We start from the raw sequence: 13,269 nt of genomic DNA, 5'->3' as shown, positions 1-13,269 counted from the left end.
TTGCACATATACTGGTATACGATGCACTGGCACGCCTTGGGATGTGGGATAAAACTCATACTGGGCTTAACTTTAGACACGTTAATCCCAAATACCTGCTTTAGATACTACCACTCACTCATTCCCCCTGTCCACAGCCACCACCATTATAGCTAATCTTCACACTTGTCACTACACTGAAAAAAAAAAAAAGGAAACACGGAAACACAGAGAAAATTACTACAACTACAACAGCAACAACTCAAAACAGTCTCAGTGAGGCGCATCCATAAAGCCAATCCTTCCTTGCACTGTAGAAAATATGAACAACTTTCTGACCTTACCTTTGCTGAAGGTCTGGTAGCTCAGGTGTTGGTCTCCCATCTTTTAAAAGCTGTCGTTTTTCCTAAAAGAAAAGTTTCTCTATTGTCTCAAGCGCTGTCATCCTGCCTGTAGTGTTATCCCGCCCACTAGCTAGGGCGCGAGAGAACGTAGCAGCAATGGTCACATGGGATCAATTCACTAATGCATTGTGAACTTACGTATAGCATTTAGCATAGCGCGGTTACATCCAAGGGCAGCGTAGAGAGCTGCCTTTTTACGTAAATGGTTTTCATCTTGGGGAACTGACTGCGCATGCGCAAACAATATGAAAACACGCTATGATAACTGAGGCAGACCAGCCGTGTGCTTTTGGGAGAGGGTGTGGCCTCCTCCTGCCTTACAGTGGAGTGAGACTGCAGCCGTTCCAGGAAATAGCGCTGTTTAGTAATTTGGGCTATGAAGTGCACAAAATGCGGACACTTTCAAACTTATAGGTACTGTAGGCTATTGAAAATGGAAAAATAAATAATTTACAATTATATTATAATTAAAACAAATAATCAAAATATCAATTCACCCTTGGGTAGGCACTGCCAACCTTGCCTACCCTGACTGCACGTCACTGCCTAGCATTAACATTAACATAGCAATGGAATTAGCCTAGCATTAGTCAAACATTAACATTGACCTACCATTAGCTCAAACCTAGCATTTGCATTCACCTAGCATTAACATTAACCTAGTAATAGCATTAGCCTAGCTTTAGCATTAACATTAACTGCTCTATTTATATTATGTTTCCAATGTTGTCATTGTTTTTATTCACTTACCCCTGTGACAATTTGCATACCCCTGGGAGTACCCGTACCCCACTTTGGGAACCAAGGATCTAAATTAATGCAGCAAGTCTGTCAATCAGTCTGCATTATTTGAAGATGTTCTACTGACCTTAATCCAGTAGGTCTGAGCAGCGCTCTGTCACGCACACTCTCATATGTGACCATTGTGCCATCAGTGATCACCACTGCATAAATTATCTGATCATCTGATCTGCTGATTCTGGCCTGACATCAACATGACACAAGACTTTGACGGTGAAAACATGGAGAGAACGACACAGACTGGAGCAGTACGTTTGAAGCTACATTGATCCATGGTCATATCCATGTATCCATCTCTGCGCACAGCGACCCTCTTCACAGCAGCCGCCAGGGCCGCACGTCCAGCTTTTTTCTCTCACACCCATATTTTTGCCCCCCTTGGGAGATCCGCCTACTATACATATTCATTAGGGGGATAAGTGCTAAATGAATTGAGTGCAGCAGCAGCGTACTCCTGATTCCCTAGGGTTTGTATGGCTTATTAGCGCATTGAGTGACATTTGCACTTGCTTTAATACCTCTAAACCTTTAGTGAATCTGCCCCCTAGTGGTCAAACACAAGACTAATAACTGAACTTTTTTGTACAAAAACATGTGACTCTTTGGCCTAATGTTTATTATTATCACCAAACTTGCAGCAGTTGATGTCCATGCATTACTTCAATTATTTCTGCTTTTATAGCCTTCAATAATGACAATTTACTTTATATTCAGGGCTCGAGACTGTGACCAAAATGGTCGCATATGCAAGTATATTTTCAATGTGTGCGAGCTAAAATTTTATCTGGTTACATCCGTGCGAGTGTGTATGGGTGACGTTATTTTGGACGGAGCGGCTGAATGCTTTGTCACGTCCCACAGAATGCACTTCTTTTTCTGTCTCTCTCGCTCCGCGCTGCGGGTGTGCCGAGAGCAGACGGTGCGCGGTCACGCAACGTGGCTGCGGGTAATGTAACGATGAATGCACAGAGTATAAACACCAATGTGATCCTTTGGAGTGCGCGCGTTCCGTGAACGAAGCCAGGCATAACGACCCTTCACTGAGTGCACGCTCACATTGAGAGCAGCAGTAAAAAGGAAGAACGTGCTGAGCTCAGCGATAGAGCGTACACGCTCATCAGAATCAGCATGGAGGGACCAGAACTGATGGACTATGATGCCAGGACAGATGTTCAGCTGTGGTTCTCCCAGGACAAGGGTCTGACTCTTTCGCAATGGCTTCCTATAGCTTAAAAAAAACTGTGGAAATAAATAGATTTTTTTTTTTTTTACAAAGGCTATTAATGATAAATGACAAATAAAATCAAGATATAACAATTTGTTATCCTAAAATAAATCATGTTGTGCAATGACTCAGCACTTTCCTACTTCACCTCCTGCAACATCTACAGATCATCAACTTTCCTCCACCTGTGACTAACCTTAAGTTTTAAATCCCTGGTAAGATAATTAAACCAACAAAAACACTATTCTGGAAGAAAATAGAGATTTTAATTGTGTGGTAACAGATTAATTTAACCACCAATGTACAGGTTAAATATGTATGTTTTATGTGGCAAGAAATGAGTAATTAGCATGTGTTGATCACATGATCATGTGTTATCAATTTCAAGTTACTTTAGTAGCTTTTCAAATACATCAACTAAAAAAAAAATCTTCTTTCTATAACATTGTGTTCATGTAAACTGAGATGTGTAAGAATTTGAAGATGAAAGATACTGTTTTATTTCTTGATGTCCATTTATTTTATTTTAAAATGTTTTTAGGTTTTCATTTACATGATCAATATAAATCAAATCAAATTAAATCAAACATTATTCTATATAATTTTAACTGTATATAATTTAATACACTGTATTGTCTTCATTTAGAAGGTATTTTTAAGGCTCCAGGAGGACTTTAATCCAGGTAAGATGAGGTTAAATGGTTCCTTGTAGAGTAAAGGCTGCAGACCCCTGACCAGGGGAAGAGGGTTAGGAGACCCCACTATCAGAGCTGGACCCTCTGAATTTAATTACATGAGGTGAAACAATGCAGATGCTAAGTTGGTTTTGCTACTGTTAACTTAATTCAAGGATTAAAAAAAACAGAACACATGTAACCTGTTGTTATGCTTTGCTGTTATTTAAAAAAAAAAGTTACGTCTTCTTTTTAAAATTATATAAAATAAATGACTTGCTTTTTCAGCCACTGCTTGTAGAAAATATTGTCACTAAAACCTGAAAACATTTTGCAAATATCTCAAGTCATTGTAAATCTTTACTTCATACAAAACTACGGTACACCAGTTAAGTCAACTATTCATCAGCATGCATGACTATGTTGTACATCCCCAACCCGTTCAAAAAAAGGGTGTGACCAAATTCTGTACGCACCAGTGCCACCACTGGAAAAGTTAGTGTAGAGCCTTGATATTTGACGTAAATCTCAAGTTTTTGTTTTGGGTTGACTACAAGTTTCTGTTTTCAAAAGATGATTTATTGTCACTCAGTATCATATATTTCCAAAATCTCTCATCATCTGTAACCACTAAGGCTCCTACTTCAATCTGAATAAAATGTGGCCATGGAGGTCATGTAGAAACTTTTTTTGGCTCCAAAATCCAAATGAACACATTCCTAACCAGGCATGATTGCAGGTGAGAACAGCAAAGACCATACTGTCAGAACTACATATTTTTTTATGTGATGGAAAGCAATTCATCTTCACCACTCGGTCCCTGCTGTCTCCATGGCTACTTTACAAGTGCTCTTCAAACATCAACATGTTTACAGACCATTGTTTCTTATCTAAAGCCCACATCTTAAAGACTCTTATCTAGACAGTTGGCCACTATCTGAGATCATAAACTCTCAGAAATCAATCTGTGACATTTTTTCCAGCTTCAGCTTTAAGAATCCATCTCCAGACTGTTTTTGAAACCTTTTAAAGGTGCAGTTTGTAACTCTCAGATCCCTCGCTCCCCCTCCCTTCTCGCTGCCTGCAAACTTTCCAAAGTCCTTCCATCAGAGGAGCTAGCAAGCTAACGTTTGTCCAACAGCAACATGACAGTAATATAACAAGCTCTGTTAAAAGCATATTACTGCAGTGCTTCTCTCTCCCAATGTGCACACACATCAGCAGCAGCAACAACACAGTGTCACTTGCAGCAGCCCACACGGGTGCTCTTGCTCCGGGAAAGGGGCGGGGCCTGTGAGCAACAGCTGTCAGACAGTCCATCAAACACTATCTTAGCTCTGATTGGTTCTTTTTGCCCAGTCATGGTGCATTCTGGCAATCTGCCAAAGGCTGCAGGAGCAGCAGGGGGCGGGGCTCAATGAGTCTGTTTTTTTTCACACAAACTACTAGTTTGATGTAAAGCTGTCCTTACATTGTGACAGCTTTAGCAAATATGACAAAAAGTCACTTTTATAAGAGTTGTATATACTTTGGGTGCAAAGTAAAATAGCGTGTGCGATTTCCTTGGTTTAATTCTAGAAGACATGTGCATGATAAATGTGTTCGTTTGTTTTAATCATTTTTATATTTTTTTCATTTGGTGTATTTTTCTGTAATGTATGTTTTTTGGAGGCTTTTTGTATATTTTTGTGTATATCTGTTGTCATTTTGTGTACTTTTTGTATGAATGTAGTTTATTCTTATTTTAAATATAGTGTGTGTGTGTGAGACGCGTGTGCGTGTGTGTGTGTGTGTGTGTGTGTGTGTGTGTGTGTGTGTGTGTGTGTGTGTGTGTGTGTATATAAGACTTACGAATCGACTGAATTTGTTACACATTTCAAGTTTTCCTTTATCCTGTTGTGGAAATAACTTATTGTATATTTGTTTTATTTTGGTATGTATTCTATTTATATTACTGGTGTTTTTTGTTTAGCTTTTTTCTTCTTTCATTTATACTATTATTATTTACTATTTATTCTTTAAGGGCTTAATGGGGAACTTGGGGATGTTATTTCATCATGTACATGACAAATAAAAATCCTTGAGTTTTTATCAGAAAAAGATGAAATACTTTTTTAAAATATAGTTTATTTTTTTTTTATTTTATTTTTTTTTTTTTTTCCTTTTTTTTTTTTTTTTTTATTTTTTTTTTTTTTTACCTTGTCTGCACATGCTGTCGAAGGTTAACACTACAAGAAGTGCAATCTTTTAACAGCAATGCATATTTTATTATTGCAATTAAGTAAATTTATTTATTTCATTGCATAATTGTGACCATCACCAGCCCTCCCTAGGGAAGGGTAAGAAATACTTTATTAAAGGGAGGATGTAAAAGAGAGAGGGCAGTGTTACACCAAGGTGAGGGGTTGGAGGGGGGTGGGGAAGTTAACAGGGAAGAGGGATACAAGATAGGATATAGAATGGGTGGGGAATAGTTGTTAGGTTTTAAGTGATGCGATGTGAAATTGTGGTTGTGTATATTGTGCTTATTGTTGTGTTGTCAAGCCAGTTTGGTGACCAGTGTGCGGTTTAGGAATAATGGTGGTGGCTGTGAACAGAGGAAGAGGTGAGTGGAAATTCCATAAAACAGGTATTTGGGAACAACGTGTCTAAGGTTGAGCCCAGTATGAGTGTTATCCCACAGCCCAAGGCCAGTGCATCCATGACAAATGTATTTCCAAGAACCGCCACTGCAAAACCCAAGAGCCGCCCCCGGGCCCGAAGAAGCAGTCAGGCCAGCAGCAAGAGCAGGCAGCCTAAGGGCCCCCGGCGACCACCCCACGGCCAAGCAGCCCCCCGAACGCCCCCAAGATCCCAAGCCGAGAGGCAGCCATCGCCCCCCCCATACACACCCGAGAAAGCCCCAAGGAGCCAAGGACCCAGCGCACCACGCCACCGATCCCACCCCCAACCCCCAGACCCCCCACCCCATCGGCCCCCCCACCCCCCCACCCCACCCCCGCGCCCAACCCCCCGAGGGGAGGGCCCAGAGAACTCCCTGCCCGAGGCCCCAGCGGAGGAGCCGAAGCCCATGCCCAGCAGACGACCAGAGCCGCGCCGAACAGGCAGCCAGCGGGCACCCGCCGGCGAGCCCAAAGCCAGCAGGGGCCCGACCCCAGGCCGGAAGGACCCGGAACGGATGCAGCACCAGGAGCAGCCCGCCCAGGGAGGACGACCACACCCCAAGCCGCATAAGGCACCAGGGGGCCGCCGGGAGTCCCCCCGCCGGCCCCCAGGCACCCCAACCTAGCTCCCCATGGCGCCCCAGATCACCCTTCGCTGATGCCGCCCGCGCCACGAGCTTCAGTTTTTTTTTTTTTTTTTTTTTTTAAAACCCAGGGCCCCCCCAAGGGCCAAGCCAGACCGCCCCGCCGGGACGTGGCCCCCTATTCCGGCCCCCGACACCCTACCTCACGGGGCACTGCCCAAGCAGGGGCCGTACCAGTAGGTACGCAAGGGCGCGGCACGCGCCACCCGCCCCGAAAGACCCCCGCCAGGACCGGCCAGCAGGCCAAGCACCCCGGGCCCCAGGAGCACCCCCCGGGACCAGGACCCCCCAAGGGCAAGCCCCCGGGCCAAGCCCCCCGGGACGCACCCCCCACCCCCGCCCAGGACCCAGCCACGGCCCAGCAGGACCGCACAGCCCCGGACAGCCCAAGGCCAGCAGCCCAGGGCCCGCCGCCCCCCGGACAGCGCCAGCCACAGAGCAGCGCCCCCCACCGGCCCGTGAGGAACCGGCGACCCCCACCACGGGGACGGAGGCACCCCAACGGCACACATCAAGTGCGGGACAGCAGCCCCCAGCCAAAGATGCCCCGGACCCACCCACCAGTCCGCAAACGGCAGGACAGACCCACCAGGCGGCCGACAGTAACCTCCACCACCGGAACAGCTAGCGCCGCCCCCCAGTAAACAGCATCACTCCGAGGCGCCAAGCAACCCCGCCCCAACCCCGGCGAGGACACCAGCATACCCCCAGCACACCCACCCCCCAAACCGGCGAGGCAGGCCGCCCCGGGTCCGCACACCGCGGGGCCCGCCCCCAAGGCCACCAGGAGACGAAACAAGCACCCAGCCACACCCAAGGGGAGGAAGCACCCCCGCGCCCCACCAGGCCGACACCGCCCGGAAAGACCCCGCAAGGAGAGACCCCAGCAAAGCCCCCCCGAGACCCACCGCCACGCACGACCGCACCATCCTGATGTATTTTTACTCTAAGCAGTGGCCCGGCCACCAACAGAGGAGCCCGGCCCCCACCGGAGAGGCCCAAATATGTGAACCAACCCACCACCCTGTTATGGTGCCTCTCCATTCCCCAATGGAGAGGCACTTCCCTATCCCCTGTGTGAATGTGTGTGTTTAGTGAATGTATGGGGTGTAATTAAAAGAAGGGGGAAGGAGGGGAGCGGTGCTCCCCATCCTGCCTCTGTGGATATATGTGTATGTGGTGTAATAGGCCGGAGGGTGTAGGTGAGTACACCCTCCGGGGGGTGGCATGTTGAGGTGCGATTAAAATTGGAGGGATTAGTATGGTAACTAGAGGTGGGAGTGCCGCCCCCACGCCACTACATAGTGACACAGGTGGCGGCCCCCTCCACCCCCAGTCCCACCATCCAGCCCCCCAAGGGTTGGGTATGGGTGTGTGGTGCATTCTGTGAATGAGCCAGACCAGCTGGGAGTGAGGTGAAGTGTACATGTAGGAGGCCTGTCTGGTGTGAGCCGGGCCCGTCCGCATGGCGGGCCACGCGAGAGGTTAGATGGTGCAGACGGGCAAGCGGCACTGCGGGCCCCGGAGCAGCAAGGCCGGAGACCCCCCCCCACGGCACCCCCCCAGACCGCGACAGCCCCGCGGAGCACGGCGGCACCCCCCAACCCCGGGCGCAGCCAGGCACCAACCCCATCCCCCGGCGCTCCAAGGGGCGACCCCCGCCGCATGCCGGCCCAGAGCGACGCCCCCCCACCGCCAAGGAGGGCGGCCGAGCAGGGGGGAGGCCCGTGCCCGCACCAGGGCCAGCACAGGCCCACCCGGCGCCACGATATAACACTCTCCACCGGGAGGCGGCCCCGGCCCCCCCGACGAAAGAGGACACCATCTACCGCCAAGCAGGGCCACCCCGCCAGCCACGGACCGGCAAGCCCGAGTACCGAAGCACCCCCAGCCCGGTACCGCCATCCCACACCAACGGCACCAGTAGAGCCCCCCCCCCCCCCCCCCCCACGGAGGCGATCCCACGCACCGGCGCGAGACACCCCCCCGACGCCAGCACACCCCGGACGACAGCGGGCCCCAGGCCACCAGCCCCGCCCCGCCCAAGGCCGCGCAGCACCGCCACGCGCCGCGGCCGGTCCCCGGGCAGATGACAGGAGAGCACGCCCCCGGACACCCAGACCACGGATCCACCCCCGTGACGCCCCCGCCCCGGAATGGCGCCCACGGCGCCCGGTGCACCCAGCCAGCAGACCAGCCAATCCCGACACGGATCCACCAGGCCAAGAGCCACGCGCCGCGCCCCCGCACACCCACCCAACACGACCCCCGGGGAGGCCCCATAGCACCCCCCACCCCTAGCCGTAACGGCCACACCCCGGCCATTGCGGTCAAACAAAAGCCCCGGAGGGAGCCCTGCCTGGCTCGTCGCGCAAGCGACATCCCTGGCGAGGGCGCGCCCTAGGGAGCCAAGCCGAGGACCCGCAAGGGCCGACAGAGCAACCCACAGCCACACCCCGCCACCCAGCGACCCAGGAGGCAATCGCCGACCCCGGGCAGCAGCCACCCCCAAAGCCACCCCCACCCCGGATCCCCCCGGACCGGAGCCAAGGACCCCACCACCCCAGGCCCCCCAACGAGACCACCCCCCAGCCAACCCACCCGGCACGGCACCGCCCGCCCCCCAGGCGGGAGCCACAGCCCCCCCACCAGCGCCCCAGACCAACGGGAGCCCCCCAAACCCAACCCAACAGGATGGCGGGCGCAAGAGCAAAGGAGGAGGAGGGGGGGAGGACGAGACAGGGGGACAGGGAGCAGGAGGAAGGAGAGGCAGGGGAGCACGCAGGGCCCCAGCCCCAGAGACCAACCAGATGCGTATGCAAGGGGCAACAGCGCCAAATCAAACAGCCCCGGGACCTCGTGAACACCCAGAAGGAATGCACACCCGTGCCGAGGCAACAAGACACCCCGGCAACCCACCCCAGCCATCCCGGCCAAGACCACCCCAGAGGCCCAAGGCGGCCCAGGCCTACAGTTGGGCTAGTGCGTTAGTGAAGAGTGGTGCTGGCAGTCGCTTGCAGGCTAGATCATCAGGCTTTTAAAAATTTAGATTTAATGCAATTAAAAAAGGAGTCCAACGCTCCTCAAAGCACATTATTTTTTTTTGTTTTCTTCTTTTCCATGGAAATAAATTCTGTGAGGAGATTTTGCCATTGGTTTATGTTTAAGGATTTTTTGTCTTTCCAATTTAGTAATATTGTTTTTTTTGCTATGGCTAGTGCCGCAAGGATTGATTGTGATTGGTTTGCTGGAAGTTGAAGCATTGTCAGGTCTCCAATCAAACAAAGATTTGGAGATAAAGGAATCCTGCAGTCCAAAATGGAGGACAGTTTTTCAGTGATTAGAGTCCAAAAGTGTTGAACTGGGGAGCAAAGCCATAAGGCATGTAGATAGGAATCCGCTGTATTCTGGGTGCACTGAGAGCAGATGTCTGTTGCTGAGAAGCCCATTTTATGCATTTTCTGTTGGGTAATGTGGGATCTGTGGAGGACCTTGTATTGAATTAGCTGAAGGTTTGTGTTTTTTGTCATCTTAAAAGTATTACAACAAATTTCTGTCCAGAAATCAGTGCTCGGGGTGATTGAGAGTTCAGCCTCCCACTTCGCGATTGGTAAGTAATTACAGTTAGTGTTCGAGAGCGCTCTGTATATTTTTGAGAGTTTTTTTGTTTTTGTTGAGATTTTTTTCATATATATAGCCAGTTCTGGAGGTTGTAAAGTAGTTAAGTCTAGTGGAGTAGTTTTCTTTATTGTCTCTGTTACTTGTAAGTACTGTAGAAAGTTACTTTTATTTATATTGAATGCTTGGGTTAGATTGTTATATGTCCTGAGCTTATCATTTTCGAAGAGGTCTTGGAGATGAATAATTCCGCTATCTTCCCATGTTTTTAGATAGAGTGGTGTTTTTCTGTTTCTAAAGTCAGGGTTGTGCCAGATTGGAGACAGCATGTTAGTTTTTAATTGAACATTTGTTATGTCCAGGGCTTTCCACCACGCAGTCAGGGTGGAGGCAATCAGTGGGTTTTTAAAGCAGTTATGACGTTTCAGGGTCACAGTGATAAAAGGGAGATCAGAGAGTTTAATATGTTTGCAGTCTAGCTGTTCTATTTCTAGCCAGGTGTTGTGGTATTCTTTTGGTTTTAACCATTCTGTTAAATATAGAATTTGGTTTGCTAGGTAATAATGCGTGAAATTAGGGGCTTCCAACCCTCCCTCGCTTTTATTTTTTTGAAGAGTTGAAAGGCTTATTTTGGGTTTTTTATTCTTAGCATAGAATTTTGTAATTGCAGAATCTAATCTTTTGAACCATTGCGTTGGTGGTTTCAGTGGGATCATAGAGAACAGATAGTTTATTTTACACTGTTATTTTAAGCTTCACACTGCAGAGGGGAACAAGACAAGGTTGCCCACTCTCACCTTTGCTTTTTGCAATATTTGTTGAACCTCTCGCAGCAGCTGTTCATCAGAATACTGTTATTAGAGGAATCCACTCATCCATTTCAGAACACAAAATTAATCTTTATGCGGATGACATTTTACTCTATTTAGAAGAACCCCAATCTTCATTAGAAGAATTATTTAAACTAATAAACAGCTTCTCTAAACTATCAGACTATTCCATTAACTGGTCAAAATCATCAATCCTTCCTTTAACGAAAAATTCATGGAACCCAGCAACCCAAAACCCACAATACCCCTCCCCCACAAATATAATTAAATATCTAGGCTTAAATATATCACCAAACCTAAATGAATTAATTAAACTGAATCTAGACCCTCTGTTGGATAAAGTCACAGAAGACCTGCGGAGATGGAACAATCTCCCCATCTCACTCCTTGGCAGAATAGCCTCAGTTAAAATGAAAATATAGTTTATTTTAAAAAAAAAAAAAAAAAGTTTTTTGGTGCCTGTCTACATTTTTTCTCACTTTATTAATCAAAAAATAATGATTGTTTTATAACAATGTGTTATATGTGTTTAGCAATGAGCTGCTTGTTGCTACATGTTTAGCATTGAGCTGCTAGCTGCTACATATTTAGCATTGAGCTGCTTGTTGCTGCATGTTTAGCATTGGTCTGTTAGCAGCTACATATTTAGCAATGAGCTGCTTGTTGCTACATATTTAGCATTGAGCTGCTTGTTGCTATATATTTAGCATTGAGCTGCTTGTTGCTACATGTTTAGCATTGAGCTGCTAGCTGCTACATGTTTAGTATTGCGGTACTAGCTGCTACATGTTTAGCAATGAGCTGCTAGCTGCTACATGTTTAGCATTGAGGTGCTAGCTGCTACATGTTTAGCATTTCGGTGTTAGCTGCTACATTTTTAGCATTGAGGTGCTAGTTGTTGGATTGACCTGCTAGCTGCTACATGTTTAGCTTTGAGCTGCTAGCCAGCTATATGTTTAAAATTGAGGTGCTAGCTGCTACATGTTTAACATTGACGTGCTAGCCGATACATGTTTAGCATTGAGGTGCTAGCTGCTACATGTCTAACATTGAGGTGTTAGCTGCTTCATGTTTAGCGTTGATGTCCTAGCTGCTTCATGTTAAGCATTGAGGTGTTAGCTGCTTCATGTTAAGCATTGAGGTGTTAGCTGATACATGTTTAGCATTGAGGTCCGAGCTGCTACATGTTAAGCATTGAGGTTCCCAGAGCCCAAGTGTCCTCCGCAGGCGATAACATGTCATTACACACGACTTTATGAAATGTCAATCCTGCAGCTGCTTGTTGTCATGTTAGGAAACCTGAGGGATGCGTCTCTGTGTGGACCATTAGAGACATAAAGTATAGAGTCAGCTGCTCTTTATAAAGAAAAACTGGGACGTCTCAGAGAACCTTAGTGTGGCACAATAAACATCTGAAAGAAGATGAGGAAGTGAATGAGTGATTGGATTTGTTAATTGCTGAGTCGTGGTGGCTGCCGATGAGTCATGATCATATCCTGTCATCATAAGTGTCTATAAGTCCTATTTATCGTACCTTTTAAAGGAACGCTGAGCCTAATTTCTCCACCTGGGAGTTTGGTTTTTATTGTGGGATAATCTCAGCTCTGCATTACACGGATATCAAAGCACATGAAAGCACATGAAAGCGTATGAAAGCACATGTCAGAAGTGCTTCTCTGAAATGAACAGCGAGTGATGCTTGGAAGGCACATTTATTCGCCGCATGCATGAGCCATTGATCATTTGGAATTCACGTAGCACGAGGCATATCTCTCCCCGGGGGTGATTTAATACCATTGTTTTCCCTGCCTCCAAAGCTGCGGTACGTGTAGCTACACACGCCGCCCGGCTATGAAAGCTGGCAGCGTGAGTGATGGTCATTACTCCCCACGCCCCTCGTTCCAGGAAGAGGTGGCGTATGGTGAGCATCCCTAATGAATGTTCAGGAGCAGGAATTCATGTATTTACTCTTGGCGTGATTAAATTGGCGTGTTGGCAGGACATCATGGAGGGAGGTCGCTTACACCAAACAATGCTTTACACTCATATGTCACATCAATCAAGCAGTTCTGTGGAGCTCAACTACTTCTGTGACATGTAGATGAAAGTTTCCGGAAGCCTAAAGAATTAGCGAAGGGATTAAAACGTGTGATTTTGTGTTTGAAGCATTTTTCCAGCCAGCTTTGCTTCACTTTTCTTCCCAGAGACGATCATTTAACGTAGAAAAAGCAGTAAAGTGAAGGGGGGAGGGGTTTCTGGCTTTTTTTCTGTCATTTTCTGCATATTCAATGGTCATTTTTTGTCATTTTGGGTTTCTGAATTTAACTTGTGTTTGTGTTGACATTTTGTGCATTTTTGTTGTTGTTTTGGGTTTATGGAGTCTTTTGTGTATTTTTCTGGAATTTTGTGCGTTTTTGATTAATTCAGTGCA

Source organism: Gouania willdenowi, chromosome 11 (assembly GCF_900634775.1).
Source record: "Gouania willdenowi chromosome 11, fGouWil2.1, whole genome shotgun sequence".
In the NCBI taxonomy this organism is placed as follows: Eukaryota; Metazoa; Chordata; class Actinopteri; order Blenniiformes; family Gobiesocidae; genus Gouania; species Gouania willdenowi.
Note: the sequence above shows the minus strand (reverse complement) of the source record.